Raw genomic sequence first — 12,550 nt, 5'->3', positions numbered from 1 at the left:
TTGATTAGGGGTGAGGGTAGAGATATCCAGTTTGGAATAACTATATCCTCATCCAGATCAATAGCTTCTACTTCTTTCCCCTTTACCTTTAATATGGTGGAAAAAATTTGCTTTCCCTTGTCTAGGACTTTAGAACTCAGTTGAGATTGGTTCTCAATTATCATTGTACTAGCTATGGATACATTTTTAATAGAAATAATTGTAGAAATTGATGGACTATAAATAAATGTTGAAATAGAATTAACAATAGAAATACCTTATTGTTTCTCGGTCAAGCTTGATGATGGAGGACTTTGTTGTTCAACAGATGAAGTGTTGGGAACTTTAGTCAATGTAACATTTAGCTAAACAGATTCAGAGCTTGGTTCGGTGCTTGATATAGCAGTGATATCCACAACCAACTTGGTAGAAGCTATCTTTGAGCTAGATTGTGCTAAGATTATGCTTGAAGAGTGAGGAAATAAGGCCATGATTGTTGCTGTAATTTTCTCTGCATCAGTTTCCTCAATGCTTTCAATCTTTAGAAGGTTTCCTCCAGTAGCTTCCTATTCTTCCTCCTCATCATCTAGCACATCATCTTTTATTTCTACATTTTCTTCTTCATCTTCATCATCCTTGTCATCAACATGCACCACAAAGTCACTAGGCTAATGCAACTGATATATTTTTTTGATGTAGGAGAATCTTAGGTTGCTTTGTTATCCTATTCATTTTTGTTCATTCTATATGTTGATGCTGAGCTATGGATGTCGAGTTACTGTAGCTCTAATGGATGTCAAGTTACTATAGCTCTAGTGGATACTGAGTTACTATAGCAATCTAGTGTTGACCGAGTGTTCCTTTATGTACCGAGTCACCCAGTGTATGTTGAGTGACTCTTAATGTGTTGAGTTACCTAGTGTATGCTGACTGACCATTCATGTGCTAAGTTTTCTTGTTTATGTTGAGTGTCAACATTTGGATGTGATTTTTGCGACTTGCAAGATTTATTTTGAGTGTGATATTTATGTTAAGATCTTTTCTTGGGATGTGTCTAGATAGTTGTTGGGTTGGCCTCCCTCTTATGTAATGTTCTAGAATGATCTGTAAGCCATTTTGGCAAGTATATATAGAGTGTTTAGGCTTAGAGTTAGAGTAGTTTTTGGAAGGATTTTGGAGCAAAATACGAAAGTTTGGAAAGTTTATTGCATATGTACCTAGAGTTGTGAATTTGATGTTGGATCTTCAATCTTGAATATATTTGTATCTAGCTTTAATTTAGAAGGCCTTACAACTGGGCATGTATGTTGATTATTTGATGAATCAACAAGTGTTTTCTCTTCTTCCTTCTTTGGTTGTTGTTCTCTATTTTTTGTTTTGTTGTGTTAACTCGTACAAGGTGGTTTGGATAGTTAGGTATGCCTTTGGCCCTAATTATTCATCCCTCCTTGTGTTAGTTGGTATCATAGATTGAGGTTCATCCTTGTGGTGATTAGATCATGTAAAACCCTAAGTGAACTGGGTTTTAGGGTTGCAGATCTATGGATTTGACCTATAACTTGTAGAGGGTTATGATCTTGTAGGAACTTGATTTGTAAAGATGGTTCAAGGTAGAGGAAATGTTGATAATACAATATTAGATACATTGACACAAATTATAGCCAGATTAGATGCTATGGAGATAGTCTAGAGGAGAGGAGCACATCTAGATGATGTAAGTGATGATGAATCAGTAGCATCAAACCTTAATCTAGAACCTAAAGAAGACCAAGATGAAGCAAGGTTGTTGAGAGTGTTGTCTAGGAAAAATTCAAAGCCTGTTATAGAAGTTGTTCCCTATGATGGAAAATTGGATATCAATGTTATGTTGGATTGGATCTTGGATATGGAAAAGTTCTTCGAGTATGAAAACACTCCTAATAATAAGATGGTGAAAATTGTTGACAAGGTTTAAGGGTCATGTCTCACTGTGGTGGGAGAATTTGCAAACTAATAGAAAAAGGAGAGGAAAGGAAAATATCAGAACTTGGGTGAAGATGGTGAGCAACGTAAAGAATAAATTCCTCCCTATTGAATACCAAGTTAGCTTGCTAAGAAAGATGCAAATTTTGAGACAAAGAGATATGAGTGTGAAGGAGTATACTGAGGAATTCTATAGATTGGACATCAGATCTGGACATGTGGATGATCATGTTGAAAAAATTGCAAGGTACATAAATGGATTGAGATCTAGAATACAAGATGAAATAAGTTTTGTGAAGCTGGAAAGTGTGGAAGAAGCATACCAATATGCCTTGAAGGTTGAGGAGATCTTGACAATGAAGCATGGACAAAGACAAAGAGGTAGAGGTGGTAGATTCCAAAGAGGTAGAGGTAGATCTTATGGTGAAGGTGGTAGATCTAACAATTTTTTATAGAATAAAGGAAAATCTGAGTGGAAGAATGATGAAAAAGACAAGACCAAATGAAAAAGTGGTAATTCTTACTAAGGAGGTACTAATTCTTATCGAGGAAGAGATAATTCTTATTCTGGAGGTGGATTTTATGGTCATTGTTTCAAATGTGGTAAAGAGGGACATAGATCTTTTGAATGTAGATCCTCTAAAAGTGGGAAGGTAATTGAAATGCTATGATTCAAGGAGATGATGAGGTTTCACAAAGTGGATTTGAGGTTGGGGAAAATTTAATGGTGAGAAGAACCTTATGTAATAAGGGAAGTGATGAGGAACTTGTTTTAAGGAGAATTCTTTTCAAGACAAGATGTAAGATGATAGGAAAATGCTACAAAGTGATCATTGACAATGGAAGTTCTACAAATTTGGCATCAAAAGAGTTGGTTACAAAGTTGCAATTGTAGAGGTTGAAGCATCCTAAACACTATCATGTATCATGGATCAAAGATGAGCATAAGATATCGGTAAGTGAGCAATGCCTTGTGAAGTTTAAGATTGGACATTACTTTGATGAAGTTTTGTGTGATGTTATGCCAATGGATTATTGTCATATTCTATTCGGTATACCTTGGCAATATCATAGATATGCTATGCATAATGCAAGAATGAATCAATATACTCTTTGGGTGAATGGGAAGAAACAAATATTGTTGCCTTTAATTGAAAGTCCAGATGAGGTTAATTATAATGTTGTAAAAATTTGAATGGTTAATGAGAAATAATTTGAAAAGGAAATGAAAAAGAATCAAGTTTGTTTTGCTATAATTCCAAAGAAACCGAGTTGTGTCAATAGTAACCAAGTGCCAGAAAATAGTGTCAACTGAGTGTCGGTTAGTGGTGACTAAGTGATAGCTCATAGTATTGACCGAGTACTAAAAGAAATTGTAGAATTGTTGAATGAGTATAAAGAGATTGTTGCAGAAGATATACCTGATGGTTTACCTCCAATGAGAAGTATAAGTCATTGTATGGATCTGATTTCTAGAGCTATTTTACTGAACAAAGTACCATATAGATTGACACTATAGAGAATGAAGAAATTAATAGACAAGTGCATGAGTTGTTGCAAAAAGCTTTGATTAGAAAAAGCTTGAGTCCATGTGCTATACCTACTATATTAGCACCTAAAAAGAATGGAGAATGGAGAATGTGTATTGATTCCAGAGCTATTAACAAGATCACAGTGAAATATAGGTTTCCTATGTTGAGGATGGATGACATAATGGACTGTTTGAGTAGAGAAAAGTATTTTACCAAGATTGATTTGAAGAGTGGCTATCATCATATTAGAATTAGAGAAGGTGATGAATGGAAGACTACTTTCAAGACAAAAGATCATTTGTATGAATGGTTGGTTATGCCTTTTGGTTTGACTAATACACCTTGTACTTTCATGAGGTTGATGAATGAAGTTTTGAAAAGATTTTTGGGTAAGTTTGTGATTGTTTATTTGGATGATATTCTGATATTTAGTAAGACTAGGGAAGAATATCTTGAGCATATTAGACAAGTATTGTAGAGGTTGAAACATGAAAATTCATTGATTAATCTAAAAGTGTTCTTTTATGCAAGAGGAGATTGTGTAGTTGGGATTTGTGATTTCAATTGATGGTTTGAATATGGATCCTAAGAAGGTTAAAGCAATTTTGGAATGGCCTACACCTCAGAATGTGGGTGAGGTAAAATCTTTTCTATTGGAATTCTTTTAGAATAACTAAGAGGGGGGGTGAATCAAGTATTCAATGTTGGTCTCAGATTGGTTTTGATAGTTGAGTGTGAACACATTTAAGAAAATTCTAAAGTTGATGCCGAGTATAATATAGACGTTGAGCTATAGTATCTGTTGAGCCAAAAATTCAATAAGTGTCGAGTTATTCAAGTGCTGAGCAAGTTTCAAGTGTCGAGTGGCAATTGATGCCTAGTAAAGTATAGGAGTTGACAAAGATAGAGTTCCTATAGGAGCCAAGCAAGACATAATTTCTATATGAGCCAAGCATCAACAATCAGTAAGTGCTAAGTAACACATAATCAACATATGAGTTTGCACCTTCAAAAATGCAGATGTAAACCATTTTTGAGCTAACTCAAGATGAATCTCAAAACATCTAAAAGATAAGATCGAATCTATTACATTCCCTATGTAATCAACATGCAACCAATCAAAAAAATGGAGAAAGAATGCAACCAATAAGAAAAGTGTAAAGAATTGAGCAAGAAAAGATGGATGAATCTCGATTGCAGATTCATACCTAACCCTAAGTCTCAAAGCCTTTATAAGGAGGTTGAAACCCCATAATTCATAGTGTGAGTGAGAGAGTCATGTGGATTGTATGGAATGCATGAGAGAATGTTAGTGAAGTTTTGAAGGAAACAAAAGGGGTGTAAAGACTTAGAGGAAGAGCAGCATTGCAAAATCAAGTTGGTTAGAATAGAGCATCAACACTTCAAATAGAGATATATTAGATCAGAAAGAATCAGAAAAAATTGAGTAGAATAAGGATTTGGAATCAACAATTGAACATTGTAAGCCATTAGATCAACACATTCTACAATACTTTCTAACCATTGTATTAGGAGAATGAAAACCCTATGAATATAGGTTGGCTTAACAACTATTTTGTAGAACCTTTAATAAGGTGATCAATCCTTTAATAGGGTGACATTCCAAGTGAATTTTTGTAAATCCTTTAGATAGGTCACTTTTAATAGGGTGTAAAGCCTTTAATAGGGCATGCCTTTCATAGGGCAGACCATTGATTCATCAAACTTTGTAACCTTAACCAGTTACAGATTGCTGCAGTGATAAGTTGTGGGTGTCATCCCCACCCCAGTTTTACCTTCTCATTTTGGAGGGTTTCTAAGTGACCAAAATCTTATGTTATCCATTTTCATGCATGCCTTTATTTTCATGTTAATTAGATGTTTTAGATGCATGTGATTGATTTCAGTTAAAAAAATTTAGAGGTTAAAGTTTGTTACCTCTGATTCAACCCCCCCCCACCCCCTTTTAGAAGTAAATCCTCCCACTTGTAAATTCCAACAATACCTTGGGTTAATGCTAGTGGTCCTTGCCCCTATTCCTCTTCTTCTTCTTCTTCTTCTTCTTCTCTAGTGCCTTTTGCACTTCGTTGATCTACTCTATGTTCATTATTTTATAGTCATAGCTTGGTATGACTATCTCTTCATCAAGTGCAGGGTATCCATAGTGAAGTACCCTTGCTACCTTGGTAGAGCTCGAGCCTGGTGTTGATATTTGTAATGGTATTGCATTAGTGCTCGGCTACTGTGTTGTTCCAGTGGGAGTCCCTATAGTAGACAAATTGACTAATGTTTGGATTGCCTCTTGTTCCTTCTCCTTAGGGGTCTCCTCCTCTTCTTTGTCCTCTTCAGTTTTACCTTGTTCAATTATAGTTATTTGAGGAGGTGCACCTTGACTTTGTGTTGTAGGATTAGAGGTATCCTTCTGTCCTGTCTTCTCCTTTACTTGCTCCTCGACAGTTGAAGTCATTGAGACTATGGGTGAGGTAAGATCATTTCTTTTGGGATTCTTTTAGAATAACTGAGAGGGGGGGTGAATTAGTTATTTAAGGTCTAGATGTACAAATAAAAATTTTCACAATTCAGTGTACCAATAAAACATTCTTAACCATGCATGCACTCATTGTGTGTTAACCAAAACCGATAAGTTACTATTAAATCTGTTAGGATAAACCACAAACAGAAATAAAAAATTACATGCAAATATAACCAATAACAGAAAATAATAGATCACACAAAAATGAACACAAGGCACCAAGATTTAACATGGTTCATCCAATCCCTGGGCTACGTCCACTAAAATAGCAAGTTTGATCTTATTACAATCCAGTGATTACAACCTGATTACAATCTGTAATCCCTTATAGCTCAATATCGCCACAAGAACCAATTTCACATCACAACATAATGAAAAAATACCCAACCCTAAACCCTTTTATACAAGTATTAAACCGCTTTAGTTTTATAACATGTCGGCCATATGTCAGCCATAATATGTCGGCTACCATGTTGGCCACGACCCAAAAAAAAATTTCCACTATTTATGAAGTATGTATAGTACTTTCCTGATCAGTCACCTTAATCTAACAAAATCAACATGCAGAAATGTAAAATATAAAACACAACATATCCATCATCACATTTGACACAATGATTTAATGTGGAAACCCAATTTGGGAAAAAACACCAGTAACATGCTACTTCTTTTTCACTCTTTTGAAGTGATGCCTTATTAAAGGTTACAACACACACTATTAAATGTGACTCAGTTAAGGGATTTCAATCACCCTATTAAAAGTGAACCTTGTTGGAGGACTTTAGGCCATTCACTTGGAGTGCCACTTTGTTAAAAGATTTACCAATAACTATTAAGTTAACCTTACTCCAAAGGATTTACCCTAATCTGATACAATTGTTTGAAAGTAATAGTAGAACTTTGATCTGATACAACTAACAACCTTACTTGTAGATTAAAGATCACTACTCAGTCCTCAACTCTGTCAGCCTTCCATTCTTTGTAGTTCTGACAGCTTGTTCACCCTTCAAGCATTCATTATTTTTAAGCCTTCTTTCTTAGATCACCATTGCAGACTTCTTCTCTTGGGTCACTTGATGAAGCAAACCCTTTTCCTTCTCCTTGTCAAATTTTTGCATCAAAAACTCTCTAACCTTTTTGCTTCATGACCAGACATCCCTAAAAATAGGAAATTAGAACACTTTTCCCACTCATTATCCATTACCAAAATTAGGGTTTTTGATGGATTAGGTAGGATACCATGTATCTACCCTATATCTTGTCTTCTCTAGAAACTTCTCCTAAAATCCATTTGAATTCACCTGTAAAATAGTTTACATAAGATTTTGTACCTCTAGCTCATCAATCTTATCTTCCTCCTGATTCACAAGTTCCAAGAAAACAAACTTGTCAGCTTTTAATTGGTGAATCTTTGATCTTTTTCATAATGCAGCAACTCGACATTATCAATTTACTGATACTTGACACATACTATGTTACTCAACATTTACTGTAAAATCACTTGGCACTAACTAGATTTTAGTAGTGCTCAACATCAATTCAAAATTACTCGACATCTACTAACTTGCTCATCATCTACTAACTTACTCGACATCCACTAGAGGTTGCTTTCACTCAGCTCCAACTGACTTTTTGCTCCGCTTGCACTAACTTTGCTCGGCACCTTCTATCAACTTGGTCAATCTTAGTAATGAACTTTGTTCAACCTTATTCTTTTGAACTTCCTAAGTGTATCCAATCACTTTGTAACCTCAAGTATATCATCAATACATTATGTTATCATTTTTTTAATTGATTATTGCATTTCAATACATAATCATAACTCAACCTTTCCTCTAGGTACTTTTGTTACATCTTGTTGATCAAATCCTCCTCATCAGTCAACTAAGTGATAGTGCTTGAAACATATAAGCAATTGTCCTACCAACATGTAGAAGGTTTGACATCAGTGACAAAAAAATGATTGAAACACGTAGTCTTCTTCAACAATCTTACTACTCAAATGATCTTTTCAATCATATATCAACAATCTCCCTCTTTAGCATTAATGGAAAACCAAACTGATCAACTAGTCAAACCAATGATGAACATCGTGTTCCATCAAACTAACTAGGTTAAAATAGTAAAGCAATACCAAAAAGAAATTTTGTGAATAAAACTTCTCCCTCTATTAGCAACTCCTTTTGATTAGGTTACAAAATAAAACTCCCTCTTAGTTCCTTCTTTATCTGTGTTTCTCTTCTTTCATGGATCAGAAGAATATCAGAATATCTCCCTCTTTTTGTTTTGATCCTTCCTCTTAGTACTTTCTACTTTCTCCCTCTTTCTTTCTTACCAATCTGATCGGTAATGTACCTTCTCCCTTGATCATCTCCCTTGATCAGTTTAATGTACTTTCTCCCTCTTGGACAGCAATGCCAAAGACATATATGCAACACTTGACATCTTTGTTATATGCAGACATAGGCTTTAACATGCTCTTCAATTTTCTCCCTCTATCACCTTGCTTGTGACTGATTTGTAATTCCAGTTCTGTGATTACTTTAAGCAATTCCTAAAGTAAGATCCACTGCATCAATGTGTATGAGATGAATGTTAGCTTGTTTGATGTAGGGTACTCCCTCTATCTTTTACATAGCCTTTGATAGGAGTATCACCCCTAGTTTACCTCTTAGATACTCATAAGCATCCTTAGGTAATGCTTTTGTGAAGATATCAACAATTTTCTCCTTTGCATTGATATATTCCATCTTCACCTCTTTGTCTTGAACCAATTCCCTTACATAATGATACTTTACTGCAATGTGCTTTGTCTTTGTATGCATTACATAATTCTTTGATATATTTATAGCACTTGTATTATCACAATAAAGTGTCACTGGTTTTGTGATTTCTTCCTTCATTTCTTTAAGTAGATGTTTGATCCATATAATGTTTGTGCAATTAATAGTAGCATCAACATACTCTCCTTCATGTAGTGCCTCTCCCATTTGTCTTCTATAAGTCATCCCAATGGATGCAACCTTGTTGATCTTTTGTTGTGATGGATCATGATTGTGACCATGAGTGGTCTACACCATTGAGGTGATTGGATTTATGTTTCTGTATCAGTTGCTTTGATTATGCTTATGAAAAATTTATGAGATTATGATGTGATTTTTTGTGCACTAAGGTTTGTGCTAGTGGTTACCAAGATCGATGTGGTATCATGAGGTTGTTCCATGATTACCCTAAGATGTGTGCAGAGATTGCACTATGTACTATTACCATGCTACACTGGACTAGGTTCTTGTAGTAGTGGTTAGTCATGTTTATGACTATGTTTTCTTTTATCTTTTAGTGCCTTTTTATGTTGTTTAAACAACCATTATTAAATGCTTAAATAATTAGAAATGGATTTTCCATGTTAGATTGATTATTTTGTGTTGCAAATATCTACTTATGTTATGTTTTACTTTTGAGATAACCTGAGGGTCAAATGTTATACCTTGATTTCAGTATCATATATGCTAGACTACTATGTTGCTCAGTTGATCATATTGCATGATGATGCCATTTAGAGATGATAGTGTGTTTTATGATGATATCTGGTTATCTGGTATTTGGACATATCTCTAATTATTTTATGTAATGGATTTAATGCTATGGTTATTTACTTTATTACTATGTTGTTATGCTTTATGTGAACGTGAGTGATGTAAATAGATTATTTTGATATAATTAAATAAATGGTTAAATTAGGTGATTTAATGCATGTATTGCTTTGACTATGTTAATATATGCAATTGCACTTGATTGTGTTGTTTAGTGTGCAAAATTTATATCCCTGGCAGTGACACATGGAGTTAATGATTCAGCTATTCATATTTTACCAATGTCGTCCCTATATGGTTGACCTATCCTTATTTTAATTGTTTAATTAATCCTCATAGTGATCATTAAATCCAAACTCATTTACATAATATGATTAGACCAGTGACTGTGTTTGTGCATTTAGAGTTTTGCATTGTCGCGAAAGTTTTTAAGGAAATTTTTGTGTTTTTTGGGTTTTTGAAATTTTTAATTGATTTATTTTAATTTTTGGCAACTTTTCCATAGATCAATTCCCATTTCTAGGAATAACCTATTTTCCTTTGGGTTGATTTAGGGTTTAACTAGGTTGGTTAGTTATTTTCCCTAATCGATTATTCACTCAAAAAGTGAATAAGTATCCAAAAAGGAATTTAATTCTGCACTTCTCACTTTTGAATTAAAAAGTTTGAGAGTAAAATCCAAAATCCTCTTCATGAGGATTTACTATTTTGTTCATTGTGGGAGCTATGGGTGTGGGATCATTGCGAGGTTGAGCTCGTTGGATCCATCTCAAGAAGACCTTGGATTGTCATGATATTCGGCCACTTCTATGGGCTTTTTATTTTCTGGTTTAGATTCTTGTTTTGCCCTTTTGACTGTGAGGTAGGGTTCTCTCATTTTATTGTTTCTGCTCCATTTTTGCTTATGTTTTTAGTAGTCATTTGGCTAGAGGTTGAGAACTAGTGTTCCCCTCTATTTTTGTTTGTTGATTTTGCTCAGTTGGTCAGGTATGAGCATTTCCCTATTTTTCGGGATGAGGGTTTGGGGTTTTGCACCATTATGTTGGCCATTTTTGCATATGGTGTTCAAGCTCAATTATTTTTGTATTTTTGGAGATTTTGTACCCAAAGGCCAAATGGGTATTAATTTTGAAGTTTTCCAAAATTTGGTAGTTTTTACCTTGTTTTGCATGCCACCCTATTTTCTTGGATTTTCTTCGCACGAGTTGGGTCGTGGACCTAGATTATTCATTTGGATATTAGTCAAACCTTTGTTGCACCTTTTTGTTTGCATTGGGATGCATGTCATATTCATACTCTTGACGTTGTGTTTGGTTGAGTGATTTTATACCTAGTGTTATTGGTTTCTTTTGGACCTTTGTTATTATTTCGTGGATACTCGAATTTGTGTGGAATCCATACTTCTAGATTGAGGCCAGTTGAGTGAGTTCATGATGTTTGGTCTTGTTGCATCATTGGGATTCATGTAGAATCCATACTCCTAGATTGAGGCCAGTTGAGTGATTTCATGATGTATGGTTTTATTGGTTCTTGGGATTCATGTAGAATCCAACCTCACGAGTTATTTTTGGTTGGGTGATATTTTGCCTTGTATTCTCATCCAGTCCTTGTGTTATGATCTTTGTGATGGTGGTGTACCAGACACAAGTATGTGCATGTACATTTGTCGAAGGACTTGTGAGTCTCAATCTTCTATGGTACTTCTTGAAGTTATGATCATTGGGGTTAGGATGGGAGTATGCATGCCCATGGGAACTTGTTGTAGGATGAGCATGGGTAGGGTAGGGTAGCATATGGAGGGGCTTCTATCTCGCAACCTGGTGACTATTTCCTAGTCGGTAGAGGAATTTTTATATGAGTGATAACTAAATATGATGCATGTTTGGTAATAAGACTTAAGATAATTAAAAGGAGGCATTGTGTGCCTTCCATTGGGAAGTTGATGTTGCTTGGAATTGTGCATCTTCCATTGGGAAGTTGATGCTACCAATACTAGCTTGGGCTTGTCAATGCCAAGTGACTCTCCATGATGTCAGCCCCTACTTAGTAGCCTTATGAGTGTCTAACCAGGACCTATACTACTTGCATTGTCTTAGGTTCTTGGTTATAGCCATCATACTACCTGGCATGAGTGTTAACCATGGATATTTTCTTTGTGTGTGATTGTGGTTGGATCATTATCTCCATCAGCATGGTGGGTGTGGACCTACGGGTGCTTCATGGTTGGGAGGCATAGCTACCTTCATCATTATTAGGGATTGGTGTACAGAGATAGTCTTTTGTCCTAGTGCAACCATTATTGGATGTTTTCACTTGATGTTTTGGGTTCCAAAATATGCTTTTTTGTGATATATGCTTTCATTGGAATGCTTGTATATCATGTTTAGATGATGTTAGTTTATTTGATGCATTCTCATATTATGATGTTTAGCATTTGACTAGATGATGTGAATTTCCATATTGGATTATCTATTGCTTATTGTTTTAGCATATTAGATTTCCTTATTATGATGATTAGCATGTGATAGGTGATGTTATCTACTTGTAGGATTATCTTATGCTTTACTACTAGCATGTTAGATTTTCTTATTCTTATATTGTAGCATGATTTAGTAGTGACATCCCTATTATGATAGTACCGATGATTTGATCAATGGCTTAGGATGTTATGTGTGAGGGATGGCTAGGATCCATGATGGTCTTATGATGCTATTGATGGTTGAGAGGAACTATGTACTTAGTTAGTTGTTTTGTTCATTGCAATGTTACTTCTGTTCACTGTGATATTACTTCCAATATGTTCTTTTACTGTTGTGGTTTTAGATGGATAGGTGTTGCTCATTCTTGTTCATGGCATCTTGTTGTTTATACACTCGAGTATTTGTTCTTTGATTGATGTGGATCTGGTACTCCCTGGTGTGGAGGTTCTTATCTTATTTTGCCTCTTGTGT

Source organism: Cupressus sempervirens, chromosome 1, assembly GCF_028749045.1.
Source record: "Cupressus sempervirens isolate cs-2001-9-10 chromosome 1, ASM2874904v1, whole genome shotgun sequence".
Classification (NCBI taxonomy): Eukaryota; Viridiplantae; Streptophyta; class Pinopsida; order Cupressales; family Cupressaceae; genus Cupressus; species Cupressus sempervirens.
Note: the sequence above shows the minus strand (reverse complement) of the source record.